The sequence below is a fragment of the Amblyomma maculatum genome, chromosome 2, assembly GCF_055883805.1.
Source record: "Amblyomma maculatum isolate TAMU_Amacu chromosome 2, ASM5588380v1, whole genome shotgun sequence".
Classification (NCBI taxonomy): Eukaryota; Metazoa; Arthropoda; class Arachnida; order Ixodida; family Ixodidae; genus Amblyomma; species Amblyomma maculatum.
This window is the reverse complement of record NC_139345.1, coordinates 47,515,589-47,536,762: the sequence shown is the minus strand read 5'-3', so window position 1 is coordinate 47,536,762 and position 21,174 is coordinate 47,515,589. Positions and strand designations below refer to the sequence as shown.

Here is a 21,174-nt window from a genome sequence, read left to right as displayed (position 1 = left end):
GAGCAGTAATACAAACGATGTGTGAAACTTTTTTGCTGTCTAAATCTAATGACAGGAGAAAGAAAAAGACGCAATACCGGGCCTGGACTAGGCACTGAAGCACAATCTTAAACAAAAATATAACTTTCTGCCGCTGTGCGTGCACAATATACGTGCACAAGAAAAGACATGGGTCTGGCTCTGAATATGCGCTAAACTTTCGGTGACTCCTCGCAAGTAACCTGGTCTCGCGTTCTGTCGACAGCCTGCCGTTGACTCGCCAGCGTCAATATTGATGATGCGCATTTGCTTTGTTTGTTCTTCCACCTAAGCCGTTAAACAGTTTAGGCGACGTTACTGCAGCTGACAGATGCCAGACCGTATTTACTTCTACCTTTTTTCTCCACGCAGTCAAATTTGGAGCTTGTTAGCTGCTTTAAAAGCGATGGAATTACATAAATGCGCCACAGGTTTTAAGCGTAGATTTTCTGCAAGGTTCACATTATCGGGATTAGAATATCTGCCTTATGGCATAATTAAAGAATTCTATGCGCTATAAGCGTTACCGAACGTATCCTGTTGCGATGTCAACAGCATGTATTTGTGAAAGGCAATTTTAAGGCTCGTGCAGACGTTTCTCTGTAGGAAGACTCAGCCTAGGCTCCACGGTTAGGTGCTTTTGATTTTGTTGCATCAAGAGCGTAGATGCAAGCTTTCGCTACATTTAACCACTAGTAATGAGAGCTGCACCCGAAAACATTTGCCTCTTTAAGAACAGCTTAACTAAGGCGAATTCAGCCAACTCAGGGAGTTATGGCTCAACACCGGCAAGTGAAAATGACTAAGAGCGAATTCAAAAATGTGATAGCGGACATGCAAGTCGCAATAGAGAACTTACCATGTGACTCCTTGGACTGCTTGTGGATTTCCCAGAGGATGCGGCAGTAGCACACAACAATGGCCACAAGCGGGATCCCGTAAAGAGCGAGCAGGCAGAACAGGTTGTAGGCCTTCTCGTGCCATGGCACCGCAAAGAAGGCGAACGTCACGCATTGGCGGAAGCCTGGCATCGCAGGATGCTCCATCACGCGGAAGATCACCGCCTGCGCATTATGAGAGGGACCTTTGTTTGAAGTGGCAAGAGACAGCGTTTGAGACACAAGAATGAGCGTACAAAGGCAATTAACTATAGATATAATCTGAATACAGATAGATAGACAATTTTTCAATAACCTCCAGGGAGCCTCCGGTACAAAGTGGTCACCACACGTATTATTTGAGATTGCCCTATATCGTTCGTTATGTCGCTATCCATACGGCTTATGTCGTTGATAACTGCTGCTATGTTTCATTAGTGAGATGTTCACCTTCGGAGCCTGGAGCATCTCCAGGTTACAACGGTCTCACCACAGAGCGAAGTTCCCTGCCCTTTGGATTGGCTTTTTTTTTTTCTATTGCTAACCCGCAGAGAATGGCCGTACCACCAATGACCATTGTTAATTTGTCATGCATGTCATCGTTGGCCCTACCAAACATGTTATCATTGTTTTTATTTAAGCGAGCCCAAATGAATGTTTTGCAGTGTTTTGCAGAGTATATTATGGTCGCCTCATGAGAAAGTCTTTTCACATAACTAAATTTACTTAGTTCTTCGCCAAGGCCAACAGTACCCGTGCACTCCAAATGCCACCGGAGGATCTTTTCACATAACTAAATTTACTTAGGTATTCGACAAGGCCAACAGTACCCGGGCACTCCGAATGGCACCGGAGGAGTGCAAACCCCTTTTCGGGGTATCCTTTCCTTGCGGAAAGTAAACAATCGATCTCAAAACGCTTCCGTGCACTGTGAAAGTGGCTTGGAATAGCACACCAAAAGTATGTAGCCACGGGCAGGCAGATGCATGCACGTGACTCATCCCGAGACGACGAATCAACTACAGCCTTTTTAAATTTTGAGTGTCTTCCCCGTGAGACTACCGCGACAAAGCCATAGCCCGCTGCATTAGTGACGAATTATCCATGTGTCGTCGCGGTCGCCATTTTCTTATTTTTCTTTGCAGTGAAAACCGCAGCTGGCTCCGATAAGGCACCACATATATGTGCACCACAAAATGGTGGCTTCTGTGACGTAGGTGCATACTCTCTGTTGGTCGTCTTTCGGGGGGCATTCATTGCCTATATCAGGGCTCTCTCATTTCTGTGAGCAGCACAATCGCCAGGATGGAGCAGAAGGCTGTCCAGAATAGTCGACTCTTTCCGCCTTACATTCAAACCACAACAAGCATCCCGCCCGTAAAACCACTGTCGAATAGTTATTAGTCAAACTAGCAGTGATAGCAATGAACCCAGCGACGCGCTAACAGAAGTAATGCCTCCTGAAGGTCGGTGAAACTTTATATTTGAATCTTACTGTCCCGCGTTCAACTCTATTTCTTTATTGTATTTCCCTGTATTTCTAGCCTGTGTTTTAGATACCACGCAGTTGTTGCGCCTCGAGTGGTTGTTTAGTTTATTTATATTTCTATATTACAATAGTCAAGGACAGATATTTTTTTTTTCTCTCTATCTATAGTTATCTTTTTTTCGTGACGTGCTCTACAATACTCTCACTCTGTATACAAGACAACGCTACTCATTGATTTCTTTCTCTCAGTGACCATTTTCTTCTCTTTACATTTCATGTGTTGTTTGATATGCGCATTTCAAACTTGTGTGCATTTTTTTTGTGCTGCAGCACGAAGACCACATGGTTGTTCCTGCGCATATTAAATAAAGATCGATTGATTATTATTATTATTATTATTATTATTATTATTATTATTATTATTATTATTATTATTATTATTATTATTATTATTATTATTATTATTATTATTATTATTATTATTATTATTATTATTATTATTATTATTATTATTCAAAATAATATTCGAGGTAATATATTCTGTTCAAGATTGCTTGTTGTTGCAATCGGACATATCTGCTTTTTCTGACTGATGTGCGAAGAATTACTTATTAACTCTCAATTCTTCCAAAACTAGGGTTGTCTTACTTACTCGTAATACACACAGTTTTCTCTACCATTATTCTGTGAATTCTGTGCTGTTGGACAGGTTGATGAAATTAATGACCTTTGTGTGCTTTTTGACCGCACCCTCAGCTGCTCCTCGCATACTAAGCGCATTGCTCAGCGGGCCATGCGCACACTCGGATTCGTTTGCAGACTTAATTTTCGAGAGCGTTCCGTACTCCACTTTCGTTCTTAAAACTGTACCTGTTCATATGCTTGCCGCTCTTAGAGTGCACGTCGGCTGTTCGGAATGGCACTTGCGAATGGAACTTGGACAAGGTTGACAGAGTACAAAAAAAAAATTACGGATATTTCGATATCGCTTTCCTTGCACAACTTCCTTCTCTCGCTCTACCAGGAGCACCCAACTGAATCTTTCTTCTCTTCACTGCCGTCGTGTCAGAGTTGATATCATTTTTCTGTACAAACTACTTCATGAACACATTATGTGCCCTCAGCTCTTAGAGAAAATCTTACGGCGCGTTCCGCGAAAGAGCATGAGGGAATTCCCACCATTTCAAGTTTATCCGTCTCTTCATTCCCATTCCCCTCTGGATAGAATGCAGTGGTTATTTAACTCTTTTTGTCCTCACCTATGTATCTTCGAAAACTCGCTCTGTTCATTTATATTGGATGTTTGTAGCATTGTATTCTATATAGTACTTTATCACATATAACTCCCACTTTCTAGCCTGAAATATTGTATGTACTTCACTTTTTGCTTTTTCTCCTGTTCAGTGCTGTCGGTATCTTCAACTGCTTTTTATCTGTTTCTTATTTACATTAAACTGATTTAAACTGATTTATTTATAGGAAGGGAAAGGCGAGGTAACTGTCTCACTTGTTTTCTGCGGACACCGCAACCGCGCCGTAAGGGAAGGGAGGAAGGTGGGAGTGAAAGTGGAAAGAGAGAAAGAGGAGTCGTAGTGGAGGGCTACGGAGTAATTTCGACCACCTGGGGATTTTTAACGTGCGCTGACATCGCACAGCACACGGACGCCTCTTTGTTTCGCCTCCATCGAAACGCAGCCGCCGAGGTCGGGTTCGAACCCGGGTACTCCGGCACAGTAGTCGGGCATCTTACCACTGCACCACCCCGGCGGGGCTCTTATTTACATTTTAACTTTAAACTTTATATTCGAATCTTGCTGCCTCGCGTTCAATTCTATTTCTTTAAGTGCGTGGTTCCTAAAACACAGAATAAAAATACAAGAAAATAAAGAAATAGAAAAAAATAAAATAAAGAAATAGAATTTACATTTTAACTTTAAACTTTATATTCGAATCTTGCTGCCCCGCGTTCAATTCTATTTCTTTATTTTATTTTCTTGTGTTTTTAGTCTGTGTTTTAAGAACCACGCACTTGTTGCGCCTATAATGGTTGTTTATTTTATGTACATTTCTGTATTACTATAATCAATGTCAGTTATTTGCTGTTGCTGTTTTCTCTCTATTTATCGTTTTTTCTTTCGTGAAGTGCTCAACAATTCTCTCACTGCGTATATAAGACATGCTACTCATTAATTTTTTTCTTTCCGTGACACGTTTTGTCTCAGTTTTATGTGTTATTTATTTCTTCTTTTGTCTTCTATCTGTGTGTGTAAAATTTGTGTGCGCATTCTTATTTTTTCATTCTTTTTTCATTTGTGCTGCAGCACAAATACCACATGGTTGTTCCTGCGCACAATGAATAATGATTGATTGATTGATTGATTGATTGATTGATTGATTGATTGATTGATTGATTGATTGATTGATTGATTGATTGATTGATTGATTGATCGATCGATCGATCGATCGATCGATCGATCGATTAGGAAAGAGGTCGACATCACTCCCGCCGCCTTTTGTCGTTGTTTGTGTTCACCCTTAATCGCAAAACAAAAGCTTGATAAATTAGCCCAGAACAGCTCAAAGGCCTTGCTGAATCTTCCAGTTTTTCTTCTTTCGTCTCATAAACGTCTCCTAATAGCTATGCTTGTCAGTACTCCGAAATGATCTGTACTTTCTAGAAGTAGGCACTGTTTGCAGAAGACAAAAGTGATGCCTCTATTACACTCTGATACTATTAGATGCATTTTAGTACTAGTCACAGAGAAAATTCAATTCATAATGACGAGCATGTCTGAAATCCATGTATTCGGGGAATGGACATGTGTAGTGTTGTGCAGGTGTCCGGCTAAAAAGATTCTAAAGGGAACATTGGACCACTAAAGGGCCATTAGTGGTCCAATGCCATTACCTCCCTCTCTTCTTTCACTCCCACCTTCTTCCTTTCATCTACGATGTGGTGCATGTGTCCGAGGAGAATTGTGTCAGATACTGCGCCTTTTCTGTCCTCGGAATCAATTTGAAATGTCACTGCTGTATTAACGCCTTCTAGATATCTAAAATGTTTTGTTATATATACAAAAGGGGGGAAAGATATTTACCAGTCCCGGTATATACTATCTCATATCTGAAGCACCTGAACTGGGGAGACGGAAATAAAGGGATAGCAAGGAATGGGTAGAGGAAATGAAAGATGTGAGCGATAGAGAGAAAGGACCGGGTAGATACTAGGTCTATGCCTGGGCGTTCGAGGAAGTACCAAATGAAAGGCGCCGCACGGATGCCTGGATCGGACGCCCGGCGGGGTCAGCTTCGTCTATTAATGAATCGCCTGGTATCATTATGACCTGTAGTGAAGGCACATAGCACACCCCTTGTAGAACAGCATTCCAATGAACGCATCAAAGTTCACAGGCGTTTTATAATTAGTTTAGAGGAAATTAAAGGGGCAATATCTGTCACTCGCAGAATCCCGATATCCTCAGTGTAGACAAGGGGAATTATGATGAACGTTTCATAATCCGGCAGTTGGTGAAACGCTCGGCAGGAGATCTAAGGGATGAAGGTTCGATTCCCTGTGGAGACAAGGTTTATTTATTTATTTTAACTATCTCCTTCCCGACAACTTCTGCCGACAGGTCCTGCTGACAACACTGGTGCATATTAAGGCAAAAACCTTTAATGCCTCATCGGTGATCATGTTATAACCAGATGCTTCCAACTGACCAGCAGGCGCCACTCCTTGGGGTACAGAGGGGAGGCAGGGGGCGAGAACTTTTTCCGGTGATCTGGAACTGTTTAAATGCGATTTTTCAGGTGCCTTTAAAAACAAATATTGGTTACGAGTAGCTAATATTGCGCTATTTCAACCCCTAATGCGCTTTCACAAGAATGTCTGGCTGCGCAAGCTGTATTAAAGAAAAATCTTGGCGTTCTGTTACGGGCCTAGAAATTTTTGAGTACTTATTACATAAACCTACCTCTCAGGTTTTGAAAAACACACTCAAGAAAGCGCGCTCTCATCTCTGCATCAAAAAGACGAAGACCATAAGTTCGCGCTGGCCATTCTAGAGCCGATTCACGGGGTAAAAATGCGACACTTTCTTATGGTTAGCAATTACAAGAATCTGTGTTATATTTTTTCAAACTTATTATTAAGTTGCCTGCATTTCATTGATTATTATTTTTTGCGATGGGCTGACGATTATTCGAAAAAAACCCTAACCGTAAATACATCTGTTCGTTCTGACAAAACAATGTTTATGTTCTGCCCTTTTAAAGTTAGACAAGTCAGGTCAGTCCGCATTAAAGAACAGTTAATTGCGCGAGTATATTAAAACATCCAGGTTAGTTCAGGCGCCCGAAAGAAAGGGGAAATAACAAGTTCGTAGAGTACTCCAAAGCAAAAAAAAAAAAAACGCATTTCAGTTTAGTTCTTCCTAATCGGAGGCTGCTCTCATCAATATTTCCTCTAAGTCGAACAAAATATCACTGAGGTAAACACCTCACAACTCTCCGTGAAAAGCACTAGTTTACTACTTTCGAGGCATTTCAGTAAGTAATCGCTACCTTAACCACGTGAAATGTGTGTGAGGTTCATTAGGTTACTTCTACAAAAACAATCACAAGGAATGCCTCTGAAACACATAAAATGTCAAAGTTAAATAAGGATTGTGGCCTGGAAGTTAGAGGTGTTTACTACTTTCGAAGCACGTCAGTAAGTACTCGCTACCTTAACCACGTGAAGTGTGTGACAGGTTCATTAGGTTACTTCTAAGAAAGCAGTCACCAGGAATGCCTCTGAAACACACAAAATAGCACATTTAAATAGAGCATGTGGCCTGGAAGCTAGAGGCCACGTCTACTTCGGAAGCGGTACAGCTGTGATTGTTGCTTCCACCAACGCGTATTGCCTGGACGTTTGGGATGAGCCGCCTCAAGGCCTGGAACTACCGTACTTACTCCCTCATTTGCGCCGAGTTCTGCTTGTCGCACGGCGAGAGGATTAGAGTTCTAATTGTCGCTGCAGTCTAGACGCGAAGTTTCAAAACTTTCCTTCGCTTACAGCGCAGGAAGCGCTAGAGGATAGTGTGTTTACATCCGCAAACCGCTGCATCTTTAGCAATAAAAGTGAGCGCCCAATAAAAATAATGGGACTAAAACTAACTTTGCTCGATGAGACTCTCTCTGCACTGGCTGCTAGGAACACGTGTGTGGCTTTACGGCTTACGAATGTTTTCACACGACTGAAATTTATTACAGTACGAGGAACGCAACACGACTTCTACAGAGAATATCATCAAGCATGAAAAAAAAAATTTAAAAATAGTGGCAGCACCGTTACGGCTGAAAAATTGTGATAAAGCTGCCTTAAGTCTTTATTTAATTTCTTGCATATTCAATACATTTACTATTTCGTGACTGAAACGAATATATTTTCTATATTTCGACCACCTGGGGTTCTTTAACGCGCGATGACAACGCACAGCACACGGGCGCCTTGCTTTTCGCCTCCATCGAAAAGCGGCCTCCGAGACCGGGATTCGATCCCGCGTCCTTGGGCACAGTGGTCGAGCGCCCTAACCACTGCGCCACCCGGACTTTTTTTTTTTTTATTGCCTGTTTTGAGTTCACATCAATTCAAAAAAGATCCACAATAATGGTAAAACTCGCAACAACCAGACTTCGGCTGTCACGAAAGGTTTAAAATTTCTTGAGGACAGACAGTTCGGCGCGGGGCGCTAAAAAAGAAGAGACCTCAGGCTTTCGCCTTTCACTACTTTAGTCGCTAAAGTCCCTCGTAATTTAATGCCGAAAGTTGGGCGAGTTGGTGAACGTTCATGAGGGAAAATAGCGCTCGTCCGTGTCGTCCTTCCGTCCTTTGTGTACCTTTTGAGCAATTTTCCATCATGAACGCTCGTAATTTGTAATTAAGGCAAAAGCCTTGAATGGCTCATACTGTCATGGACAAAATGTGTCCCGCTTTTGCGGCGGCTGTCGCGTGGCTTTGCTTGGCGCGCGTTCAAGTGTGGGATCGCAAATGGCAGGAACGCTATACAAGATGAGACTTCCGGAGTAAAGGCGCAGTATCAGTCCCACTTTCTCCAGGTGTGCGCTTGGATGGTACGCCATCGCTCCTGTCACGTGGCGTTCCTTGGCGCGTGATCGAGTGTGGAAATACAGATGACAGGAACGCTAGACAAGATGAGACTTCTCAAGTTTTCGCCTTTCATTAGTTTAGTCGCTAAAATCCCTCGTGATTATCTGTAAGCAGCGGCTTTCTGCGAGTTGCAATTACTTGCATCGAAATTTGGTATCAATGCAATTTTACTCGATGACAACGCTATTATTTGCTTTTGTACGAAAAACTATTTGAGCGATTGGCAGAAAGCGCTTCGAAGAGTTTTGTTGATATGCGACTATTTCTGCCAGGCTCGTGCCGGCAGGTATATTAAATTGGTTCACAGGAAGGGAAAGGCGCAGTAACTGTCACACTTGCTCTGTGGACACCCGAACCGCGCCGTAAGGGAAGGGAGGAAGGTGGGAATGAAAGTGGAAAGACAGAAAGAGGAGCCGTAGTGGAGGGCTACGGAGTAATTTCGACCACCTGGGGATCTTTAACGTGCGCTGACATCGCACAGCACACGGACGCCACTTCGTTTCGCCTGTGCTGTGCGATGTCAGCGCACGTTAAAGATCCCCAGGTGGTCGAAATTACTCCGTAGCCCTCCACTACGGCTCCTCTTTCTCTCTTTCCACTTTCACTCCCCGATATGAAACGAAACATCTCTCGAGCTCAAACGAACGCATTTCATTGATGCCTATTTACTCCAGTTCAAACCCTATCGTTGATTTCATTCCTCTCGAGCAAAACTATTGAAAAAAAGAAAGCGAAGAAAATATATGCTCATGAAGCGCGGTTTACTGAAAGCCCTCGTTTTTCATTGAATACTCTTGACTGAAGCGTTTATTGATTGCACACTGTGCTTGCCACACCCTCTGGGCTCAGTCAAATTCCTACATTTGTATTTAAATTCTAATTCAAAGAAACATATATTTGTCTTTAATTCAACTATTCTTGTTAGTTACCGGTTAAGACGTGCAGAGGCCTGTGCGTCGCGCCGTTGCGATCACTACCGGCGCAGAAGCAATAATATTCATTACCCACGGTGTCAACCCATATATGTAGTTTATATATCAATGACGTAAAAGTTTCGCCTGTCAAATAATCATTTTTCATACTTTGGTTGGTAAAATAGGTTTGAAACTTTAGCGGAGAACTCCTGGCCTTTGATTTGAAGATTCCCCGTTTGGATTGGAGGAACAATGCGCTTTCCAGCAACAATATATATTCCGCGACAAATACTAATCTCATTACGAATTCTTTTTGCAAGAACTTCAAGAATACATTATTCTATATTTCTTCTTTCGGCCATTGCTTCGATGAACTCGCAGCTGTGTCTTCCATCGATCGTAACAGCGCCATCCCACGAGACGCAATTAAGCAATGACAAAAAACCGCATGCTCCCGAGAAAAAAAAACGCCTTGCTAAGTTCACGTGCCGCATATTTCCCGAGAATGCCTTCGCATCATTACTGGCATCAGAATGCTTCTTTACGTGCTTATTGCACTGAAATGCAAGGACAGTCATTCGTGATCGCTGAGCTCTAGTTCCGAGTGTAATGAGGGATCATTTTCAGCCCTTTCCTCCATGCATTACAAACGCTTTTATTTCGTTTCAACATCTTGCTTTCGGGCGCTTTCATCGCAGTCGGCGTGATTGACGCGTTGAATATGATGGCGGTGCAATTTAAAGCTAAACAGATATTGTGCGGCGAATCCCGTGTTTTTGCCTCTGTGTATAACGATCGCGATCCTCTAAGGGCCGGGCAGATACAAGATTACAAAATGTATTATTTTCAGTGCATACAATTTGAGGCCTCTCTAACGATTTCATTAATGACAGTGCCTCGGCGGCAGGTGTTTCGTATTCTGGACGTGCGTTTCGCCTTAATGTATGAGAGAATGCAGAATTATGCAAGCTAGTGGTCTTAAATGTTTGCTTTCTGCACTGGGCAGCCTTTAAATAATCATGCTTACGTTTAGCAACAAAAAAAAAGAGTGGGATAAGCTTGCAGTGTTGCAAAAATGCCATTTCATGACAAAAGGGACGCAAAGCATGGTGGCTGAAGGTGCCCCCTCCCATCCTCTTCCTCCAGTTAAAGAATAAGAGATTATAACTTTTGGTTCCTTGCAGAATGCAAATCGCATATTCGGGCGCATTACAATGACTCCTAGGAAGTGTGATTTAGTGCCGAGAGTGCTAGTTATAATCGTACTATTCATCAACTAAACTAGATTCCTAGTAATGCGGAGGCCTCTCCTATATGCCTCCAAATGACCAGGTACTGAGTGCGCCTTCACAGCATTACTGCCACAAAGATCCTCCTTAATGAGGCTACCAGCTTCCTACCACATATATTGTGCGAAGCCTCTGCAGAGTCCCAAAGTGATTCCGGCTATGAGAGACGCCGTAGTGGACGACTCCGGAAATTTTTTACCACCTCGGGTTTTTTAACGTGCACTAGCATTGTATAGCACACGAGCGTTTAGCTTTCTGTCTCCATCGAACAGCGGCCGCCGCAACCGGGATTCTACCCGCAACCTTGGGGACACTAGTCGAGCGCCCTAACCACTCGACTACCACAGCGGGTCAAGGCTTAGGAGAAAAACCTTCTGGGGACAGGCCTTTTTTACCTATCGGTTAAGTGAGCGGGCGGCGCCGATGGAAATTTATGAAAACGATGATGTTCACTGTAGAGCACGAAAGCGTTTTGAATGTGGAACTTGATAAAGACGATGATTTTTACAGCACAGCGTGAGATTGTATTCCACGAGGAGAGGTCAGCTTCGGCGATAGTCTTTGCATGCAGTGTGGCACAGTGTAATGGCTTTCCGGCACTGCGACCGTGTAGCCCGATCTCTACATGAATATTTTGTCAAGAGAGAGCGTTACACAAATCCATGAAGCCCTGATCGACAGAGACTGTAGCGAAGAAACTGCGGTCCTGTTTGAAAAACTCAAGCAAATAAAAATGTTACATTACACATTACCACTTAGGAGGAAGAGGAAAAAACTTTATTTAAAAAAAAATGTAAACACTCCCAGGAGGACCTCTTAGTCCAGGAGCCCTCTGTCTGTTCCGTCTAGCTTAGCCCGCTCGACCAGCCGCAACTGATCTGCAAGTTGCGTGGCTGGAAGGGCAGCCTCCCAGGAGGAGGTAGTGAGGTGTTTGGCGGAAGGAACGCGGATGGGACGTGGGCTTTCCCATAAGTAATGGTAGAGGGTGGGTGGGGTGGCGTTGCATGTGGTGCTGTATGGTGGGAAGTGCGTGGGGTGAAATATGTAGGCAAATTGAGGAGATGGAAACGAATGCGTCTGGAGTTGCCGCCAGTACGTGCTGTCGATGTGAGAAAGCGTGTGATGTGGTGGCGGGTACGTGGCACGGCAACGACTATAGTAGTGAACAATTGTATGCAGTCAAGGGGTTCGATGGGGGCGTATAATGAAGTTTTGGGGAGGACATCCACCGGCGCCCGGAAGCTTAGTTCTCGGGCAGACGCATGAGCGCGCTCATTTCCGAGGATCCTCGTGCCCAGGAACGCATGTGATGGTAATGGGATCGGGAGGGGTAGGTAGAGTAGATAATATTTTAGCAGATGAGTGTGGGAGGGTTCCTCGAAGTAGGTATCTGTATGCTGTTTGAGAGTCTCTGCATACTGGGCGGTGCTGAGCCTGCATCTGACTGATGTGTGCAATTGCGAATGTAATAGCCAAGCATTCGGCCTCGGCGATGCTAGTGCAGTGGATGGAGGCGGCATTGAATGTTGAGCGGCGAATGTCCGTGAATACAGCAATGCAGACGTGAGGAATGTCTGGATTGTGCGAAGCATCCGTGTAGATGGTGTCCTGGCGTGTAGAGTACTGTTTGGAAAAATATGAGGCACGGGCTGCGCGATGGCCTTTGTGGTGTTCGGGATCCATATTTCGTGGGAGGAGTTTGAGCTCGAGGAGGCTCCGCAGATGCGGAGGGATGAGGTGTGGGATCAGGGGTATTGTAGCCCATTGAGCGCAATAGATGAGTGCCTGTAGATGTTGAGCGGAGTCAACGTTGTTGGCTGGAGAGGTGCGCCTCTATGATCTCCTCAATATTGTTATGAATGCTTAATTGAATGAGCCGAATCGTACTATAGGGCTATAGGTGAGTTAAATCATTGCATGTATTTATTGCAATGTATTATACATGTATTGTGTCATATTGCTTTGTATTTTACTGTGTTATATTGCATTCTGGAAGTGCATTGCATACTGCATTGTACTGTAGTGTTTTGTTATATTATACCCTAAAGGCTCAAGTGTAATCAAGATAAAACATTTGGCGATTCTGTAGTGATCACGTGTCTGGACCAAAGAAGCAGACTTGCTCAGGTGGTGGTTCGATTCCTGGCGGTGAAAAAGTTGTTTTTCTTGTGCGTCAGTGCAAGATATATTTTCTGGCCATACTTTCTGGTCACACCGAACATGAGGCAAGAAATGCTTTGCATGAAAAAAAAGTCTTGGGAGCGGAGTTGTTTCAGGCCTAGACATTTCTCGTGGGCAGAGAGTACGGCACTACGTAGCCATCGCGGCAGCCGATAACCTAGCATGTTTTACTACCACTCGCTCGTCCTGTGCATTACATGTCGCCGCCTTCATTACCTTCCTTGCGCGGACAACTGATACAAACAGATCGCTAAAACATTGCCCTCTTAAGTTCCGCTAAAGGTGAGATATGATTGGGATATAGGACATGACCAACACTAAACATTTAAATGTGCACTCACAAAATTGACGTACGGCGATTAGAAAATTTAGTTCACAGGCGTTCAAAAGCGACTTAGCCCATCCTAAGATTAGACTGGGCTCACTCCCAACGTTAGGTCAAATAGTCCTCAAATATGGATAAACAGCACAAGTCTGTATGCTTTCGCGGGATACTGCGTTGGTTGGTGGATCTAATTTAACCCTCTAACTTTTTTTTTTGGCAGGAAATGCTGGAGTAAAAAAATCTTTCCTTCTTATCGCATTTTTTTTTTTTTCGTTGAAACATGTCACCTCGAACCTCCTTGGTTTGAAAAGCCTCGTGCAAAAACAAGCTACTATCGCACAGCTGGACTGCAGGCTATAAACAACGCAGACCATCACGCAGGCTACATACACTACACAAAGCTTTCGCTGCGTAGACTACCTCTTTTTAAACTTTTACTTGAGTAAGCAAGTCGTTTATTGGCAGCCAGGGAGGTTTCCACATCCCTTCCGCTCTTCCTTTCTCGATTTATTTGCTGTGTAGGTTTATACTTATCCTTTGCTCATGAATGTGCGTTTAATTTGTTTTTTCATTACTCGGCTATTAATTGTTTTCGATAAAATGCATGGCTTGTTTTCATTTGTTTTTCATGTATTTTATTGCTAATTGCGACTGACTTCTGAATTTAGTTTTACCAGTCTAAACAGTAAAAAGTCATTAGAATACTTTGACCTCTGAACCTTCCACACATATTGAGTTCTTCGGAGGTGTTTCCTGTCAGGCTTAAGTAAAATTGGGCTGCCTGATATTATTGTTCCACGTTAGTGGTACTGAATAAACTCCCGCTGCATGCCGTTATGTGACGCACCATTATCAATTAAGAAATCTTGCTTTTGTAGTAACATATCGTAACATATATGGGCTGCGCGGAGGCTTTATAGGGTGCTTGTGTTTGTTACTGATTGATTTTGCGTTCCCCACCAGATTGTGCTGTTTGCTTCTGGAATTAATGGCCGAGAGGGCAATTCATTAAAATTCAAACTAGTTTTATTTCACATCGTCTTTTTACCACAAATAACTCTATAGGGAATGTATAAAAGCTGCTCGTGGGGCTGATGCAGAGGTCCGTACAAAATCTCTGATAAGAAGTTTCCACAAACTATTCCTTCACATTCCACCAGTACTAAATATGCATAGTTCTAGGGTGCTTTCATGGTCTCATTTTGGACTGGCAATTGCTTGAATCCACTGCTGCACTACTTATCAAAACGGGTTTGTATCTTTGAGCATACATCTTAGAAAAGAAATCAGTATTCAAACTGTCCTTTCTACATTTCCTTTTCTTGCTCAAAAATTAATTACATTTCCCTTGATCACTAATATCGCTTAAGGGTACAATAAGAAAAATGTGAAAAGCTATCCTTGTTCAGTCATTTTGTTAGGAACCAAACATATTGAACACACTTATGCGAGAATAATTGCTTGTTTTAAGGTTTTTTTTCGACATGATACTGCACATGATACGGTCAGGAAACGAATGAAGTCATTATGGGAAAAGGAAGTTCAAATTAGGTTTTTGTTTCGTGGTCACAAAAAAAATGAATGTAATGCTAGCATTTTGCACAATTCACTACCGTTGTAATTACTAACGTACAGATTTGTCTTTTTTTTTGTTCTATTCATGAAGTTTTGTGATTGCAGTGTAAAGGCATCGCTTCACTGCTTGGTGAATTTCATTTTTGTTTCTCGAGGGGAGCAGGGGAGTGACGGCCAGGCAGAGCACGCCGATATTCCATTCCGCTGTTTCTGCTGTTTTCTGTCCTTTCGTCCTTACATACATACATACATACATACATACATACATACATACATACATACATACATACATACATACATACATACATACATACATACATACATACATACATACATACATACATACATACATACATACATACATACATACATACATACATACATACATACATACATACATACATACATACATACATACATACATACATACATACATACATACATACATACATACATACATACATACATACATACATACATACATACATACATACATACATACATACATACATACATACATACATACATACATACATACATACATACATACATACATACATACATACATTATTTATTCCTCAAAGGTATGCTGTGAACATTACATGCGGGAATGGGAAATAAATGCGTGAGCAAGTAACGAAAAAAAATTATAAAAAAGATTTTCATGTTGTGAGGATTATCAGGGCAAACTACTTTGTGATTTTGGTGTTGAAATACTCGAAAAATAGGCTGAATAAGAGAAATTTACCAGGTTGCAGTGTGCTGAATTGATTCGAGGGCGTTAGTAAGACTGTTTTCGCATGGGTCCAAAAAGTATTAGCATACATTAGTTTAGGTCGCAGAAACGCTTAGAACGCTGGTTGTTTAATAGGGGAGAAGCGAGAGAAATGTTCCGCTGCATACAATTTAGAGTGTTGTTAACAGGATTTATTATTTGGTTAACCTGTTGTGTCCTTGTTAGGTCACATAAAATATGTGCACCGAGGCATTTCCTACCTTCAGAGTTTGCAATCTGGATGTTATGGATGTTGTAATAGGAAGGGGCACGTAGTCAGTTTTAGAGACATTTAATGGCATGAGCCAAGTGTTAGGCCAGTCTTGTATGCGAGAAAGGTCACTGTAACACGCGATAGTCAGTGGAGTTTGTTATTGCTAGGTAAACCATAGAGTCGTCAGCGAAGAGAAGGACATGAAAAGAAATATTACAAGAAAAGTCATTAATGTATATTAAAAAAGGACAGGTCCAAGCCCAGTATCTTGAAGTACGCCTGAAAGCACGGGTGTTAAGGAAGAAGAGTGTGTGTTAGCAGAGATGAACTGTTGACGGTTAGTTAAAAATGCTCGAGTCAAGCTCATACAAAAGGATCAATGTTAAGACATGATATTTTTAACAAAAGACGACAATGGGGAATCTTATGAAATGGTTTTTAAAAATCGAAAATTACAGCGCAAAATCTAAAAGTTAAAAATAAAATGTAGTAACTAAATAAACGCCGTTGACTAGTAGAAAGCTGTGCACTTTGCACCTCAACACGTGTGCTACCTGACAGAACAATGCATAAAAGCGACAACCAAAGATGTAACCAGAACACCAAAAAAATGCGTAAAACACACTCTTGACGCTTTTATTGAAATTGAAATCAGTCCTGCTATCGCAGCGATGAGTTTATATATAATGCACGAAACGAAGTACAAGCTGTTAAGATGCCAAAGGTTCACAGAAACCCTTGCAGGCGCATATTGGTTTGTAAATCGGCAGCTAAACTGATACTTAGTCTTTATTACGCGGAAATTTTTGAGGTCCTGCAAAGGTACTCTCAAGTTGTGCTCGAGGCCGGAGCCGGTGTTTCATAGCGCAAGCAAAATGATTTCAGGGTTAAGCAAGATTTATAATGAGAGCAACGCGAAGGTTCGTGGCACTTGTATGCACTCAGTCGACTCCAGTAGCGACTGTACTTAATGATGATGGCAATTTTTAGAATTCCGGCGGGCTTTTCAGTACGCATGCCTAATTGATTTCACAGCAGAGATTACGAGCACATGGATATTGCTCAATGCACAATTTGATAAATATACCAAACAATATTTGCAGAAGGTTAAAGGTTATTTATTGAAAATCGTGGTGCAGTCGGTAAGCATGGTGATGAGCACAGAAGATGCATTTAAGATGAATTCTGCCGTTTACATACGCAGCTCTGAGAGAAACAACTTTTTGAGATGTACCACTGCAGGCCTCAACACTGAGTAGCAGTAAACTTGAAAAAGGCAGAAAGGGCAGAAAAGCGGTAGGATCAGCGAGTGATAGCTTGCCGATTGCGTGGACGACGGTAGCTTATCTTTTAAAGATGGGAAGCAAAAATCCCCATAAATTTCAAGCGAAAGTTTTTCTCAAGCGTCTGGCTTGTTAAGCAGAATGTTTTTAATAAATTAGCGGCATCAAGTTAAAATTAGCTACAGCTTTTAATTAAGCCTCCTAATCAAAGAAACATACAAAGTATGAAGACATACTTAAAGAATTACCTGCATTTTAATTAATCCCAACGGGCCCATTCACCTCGATTTCTGTGTAAGATCTTCAATGCCGTCCCTAATATCCCATTCCCTCTTAATATGTTCTACAATAAGAGCTTTGAAGACTCGCTTCGCTCCATGTTATTAGTACTCGAACTAAATGACTCACTAAGCCCTTTCAAGACATTCTGTGGGCCTGCCACGAAGAGCTTATATCGGTGAGACAGTCACTACCTTCGATGTTTGTGTACTGTGTGTGGTATCCGTGGCAACCGTCCTGAAGTAGGCCGCGATGCTTCACTGTAAGGCGTGCGCAGCAATTAGGGAGTGCGATTCCTTTCGACATTAATGGAACTAATATCTGCGAGTATCATGTTAATAATGAACTGATACCAACATTGTGAGGCGTGGGTTTCTGCAGGCATGACCTTTTATTGTGATTTGTCTTCGACTTGTCATATTAATACACACGTATAACATTTATATCTTGAGGCGGAAGAAATTCTAATTTTCGTCCCATAGTCCGAGAAAACTTGTTCGCCTGGAATTATCAGGAGGCTATTAGTCTCTCATGTTTTGGCAATTGGCACGAAAAGCGGATATATTACCAGAAAAATGAGGCAGTATGCCCTCTAGTACACCTGTTTAGTGAGCATGTTTCGCTTGATAAGAAATAAGGGCTGCATTTTTTTTTATTTGAAAGAAAAAAAGACATCATGGCATACTGTAGCGGATGTTAGGCCCCTAGAGCCGCTTTATTTATGCTCGCAAGTCTGGGCCACTCGGTTGCGGCCCGGATTATCATCATTATCATCATCATCTGGACTATACCCACTGCAGGACAAAGGCCTCTCCCATACTCCTCCAAGTCAACCGGTCATGTGCTAGCTGCAGTCAGTTTAGCCCTGCAAACGTCTGAACCTCATCCGCCCTGTCCCGCTGTTAAGCGCTTGTTTTCTCTTAAAACTTCCTTGTAAGGAATCGGTGCCGCCATACAGTTTTTTTTTTTTTTTTGACCATCAGCTCGTCTAGACGAGCTAGTTGAAATGGGTTCATAATAGTAACCTATTTATGAGCCTTCCTCATTCTTTATTTTCGGTTACCTTTTTTTTTGCGCAGCGCTGAGTTTGTGTTTCATTCTCGGTTGTCTATCTTTCGCGCTGAATTTCATATTTTGAACTGCCATATTCACTCTAAGCTAGCAAGTGTTCGACCCATTGAATCAGTTCCAGAAGGAACAGAAAATATATCCTTCTATAATTTCTATGTTGGCAATTTCTTTACTGGATGCAAAGGTCGATCTATGCGTGCGTTTAGACGGCATCGGTTTCTAGGTTTCTAGATGCAGGTTTCTAGGAGATTGTCCCTTTTTGTGAATTGCCTTCGTTAGTGTTATATACATGAAGTCGAAGAAAATCCCGGGCCAATTTATTTCTGAAGCGTCTAGAAGGAAGCACGTGGAGCTGAAGACTTCCAAAGTCGTTTTTGTGTGGCCCAAAAGGGCCTGACGTTTCCAGCGCTCGTATTTATATGCGCCCATTGTAAAAGTTTTCAATAGTGTGGAAGAAATGCTAGGTGTGGCGTCCAGATATTATTTTTTTCTACGTGGGCGAACATTCAGAGCAAACACCCAGTCCGTTTTGTAGGGTTAGTTTTATGGTAAAACACTCCTTCTCTGGTTAGAGCGGCAAAGGCCGAATAGTTTAATGGCGCTGTCCCCAAATTCTCAATTACCGAGATTTGCAAGGCTAATTTACAGGAATATGAGTTCGTGTTTTCACTGGACAATGATTGCTAACCAGCACGCTTTTGGACCAGCGGGAAGGCGCTATGCAGGCGTACTTAGGTTTGGCGCCATGAATATTTATCTTTTTTTCGAGGTTGGCACTAACAACAAAAATTGAGCGATGAATAATAGTCTTGACAAAAAAGCATCTCTAGCAGCAGTTGATGTATACTGTGTTTCATGTTCCTCACCATGTATGTGGATACGGGGCAACAAATCTGCATCATACATTTCCGAGCTTTATGGTGGGTTGATTGTCTACGGAATAATGGCAAGCATCATCATACCAGCCTGGTATATCAACTCAACTGAACTCCGTTACCCTATACCCTCTCCTTTACTTCTAAACCTCACTTGGGGCCATTTTATGTCTAATGCAAGCGCATAAAATACACAATCGCAAGCCGCATGCTGTTAGCAGGAATCCCAAATTCGAACAATTGTTTCGAAAACAAGTGGCAGCTTCACAAGAATACTTTATGATCAGACTTCCTTTTCAACTTCAATTAACCAAAACAATCTTACCCGCAAACTTCCCTCATTAGTTGTTAGAAAAATTAGTTGTTAGTTGTTAGGCAAAGATTGGTTAGCACACGTTCTTTTGAACGAAGATGAGCTTCCTATAGGAGAGCATAAGAGGCATCCTGGGCAAAGTTCCCTTTTCTTTCGTACCCATGTTTACATGTCTTGTTCTCATCAAGTTGACATAAACATTGCGCCCTTCCAATTGCTCTCTCCGAGCCGACCTGGAGTGGCGAGAATCTGGTGTATACGCAGGAAAGAGCACGAGCTGTTTCTCATTTACAAGAAGTATGTGCAAGTGTGCAAACGGGACAATACACAATGATTAATTTTTTACTGAAAACGAATCTCGCGGAAAGATTTTCACAAATGGACCATCAAACGTTGGTTTTTCTTTTTTTTTTTTTGTCACTTCTATGCTATCTCTTTCCAGATGTTCACAATCCCATAACAGCCAACAGCCAGTCATGCACCCTCAGCAGCTAGCATTACTTCGGTGTGAAAACTGAATAGCAATAACTTTCCACATTACCTTCATCCCTGACTGTAAATCATTAGTTAACGTTCGGCTTGTTCTGGTCAATGTTATCGAGGTGCCAAAGCAAAGCACGGACAATGAAGTTTCAAGAATGGGAGGACTAACGTACTAGATAAATTAGAATATTAACCTCCTTCAGAGCAGCTCCAAAGCTGTGATAGGACACAAATAAAGCTGTACTCTTTGCTTGATTCAAAACGTTATTTTTATTGTTCGATAACAGAGATTGATTTTATTCTGTATAACTAAACAATTCACACAAAGTTCAAATTTCGTAGCTACCTTTGAATACACTTAGCTTTAGCCTGGGCTTGATCGTAAATTCATGTTCTATTTAGGGCTAATAAAGAATATATTCGTTTTGAGTTGTGAAAACTACCTTCTATTCCGCCATGCTGATAGCTTAAATTTTGACGGAGTTTTGCTCTGTATAACTAAACATTTTGCACGAAGTTCAAATTGCATGGCTACCTTTGGCTCCACTTAGCTTTAGCACGGGCTTGATCGTAAATTCATGTTCTTTGGGGGGCTATTAAAGAATATATTCGTTTTTAGTGGAGAAAACTAACCTTCTATACCGGCATGATGATAGCTTAAATTTTAACAACGTTTATAACCGATAGTAAATGCGATATCCGACACTTGATCTCAGCAAAGAGTGCTCGCGTGTTGGTTCTTAGATGAGGTCTGACCCAGGAACTCAAAGCAGCATAAGGAAAAAGAATAGGTTCTCTCTTCCAAACATGGAAACGAATCTTGTCGGTTTGTACTGTTAGATGTAGAAAGCAGTCTTACTCAAAAAGGCGCAAACCTCCAATAGAGATGACAACACATAGAGATGGCAACACATAACTTAGAGACTGAAGTCAGTAGTTGGTTCTCGGACTTGGCATATAGCAATATTGATGGTGTCTTGTTATTATCCGAGGCATTGGGTTACCGTGTAGGTATGATACATTTATTAAATGATTGGCTTGATCGTGAAGCTATG

The 21,174-nt window shown here is 42.0% G+C and overlaps 1 pseudogene; it reads right to left on the bottom strand.

Moving 5' to 3' along the window:
* Positions 1-21,174, bottom strand: part of LOC146198564 (adipokinetic hormone/corazonin-related peptide receptor variant I pseudogene) — a 54,206-nt pseudogene that overhangs the window by 1,787 nt on the left and 31,245 nt on the right.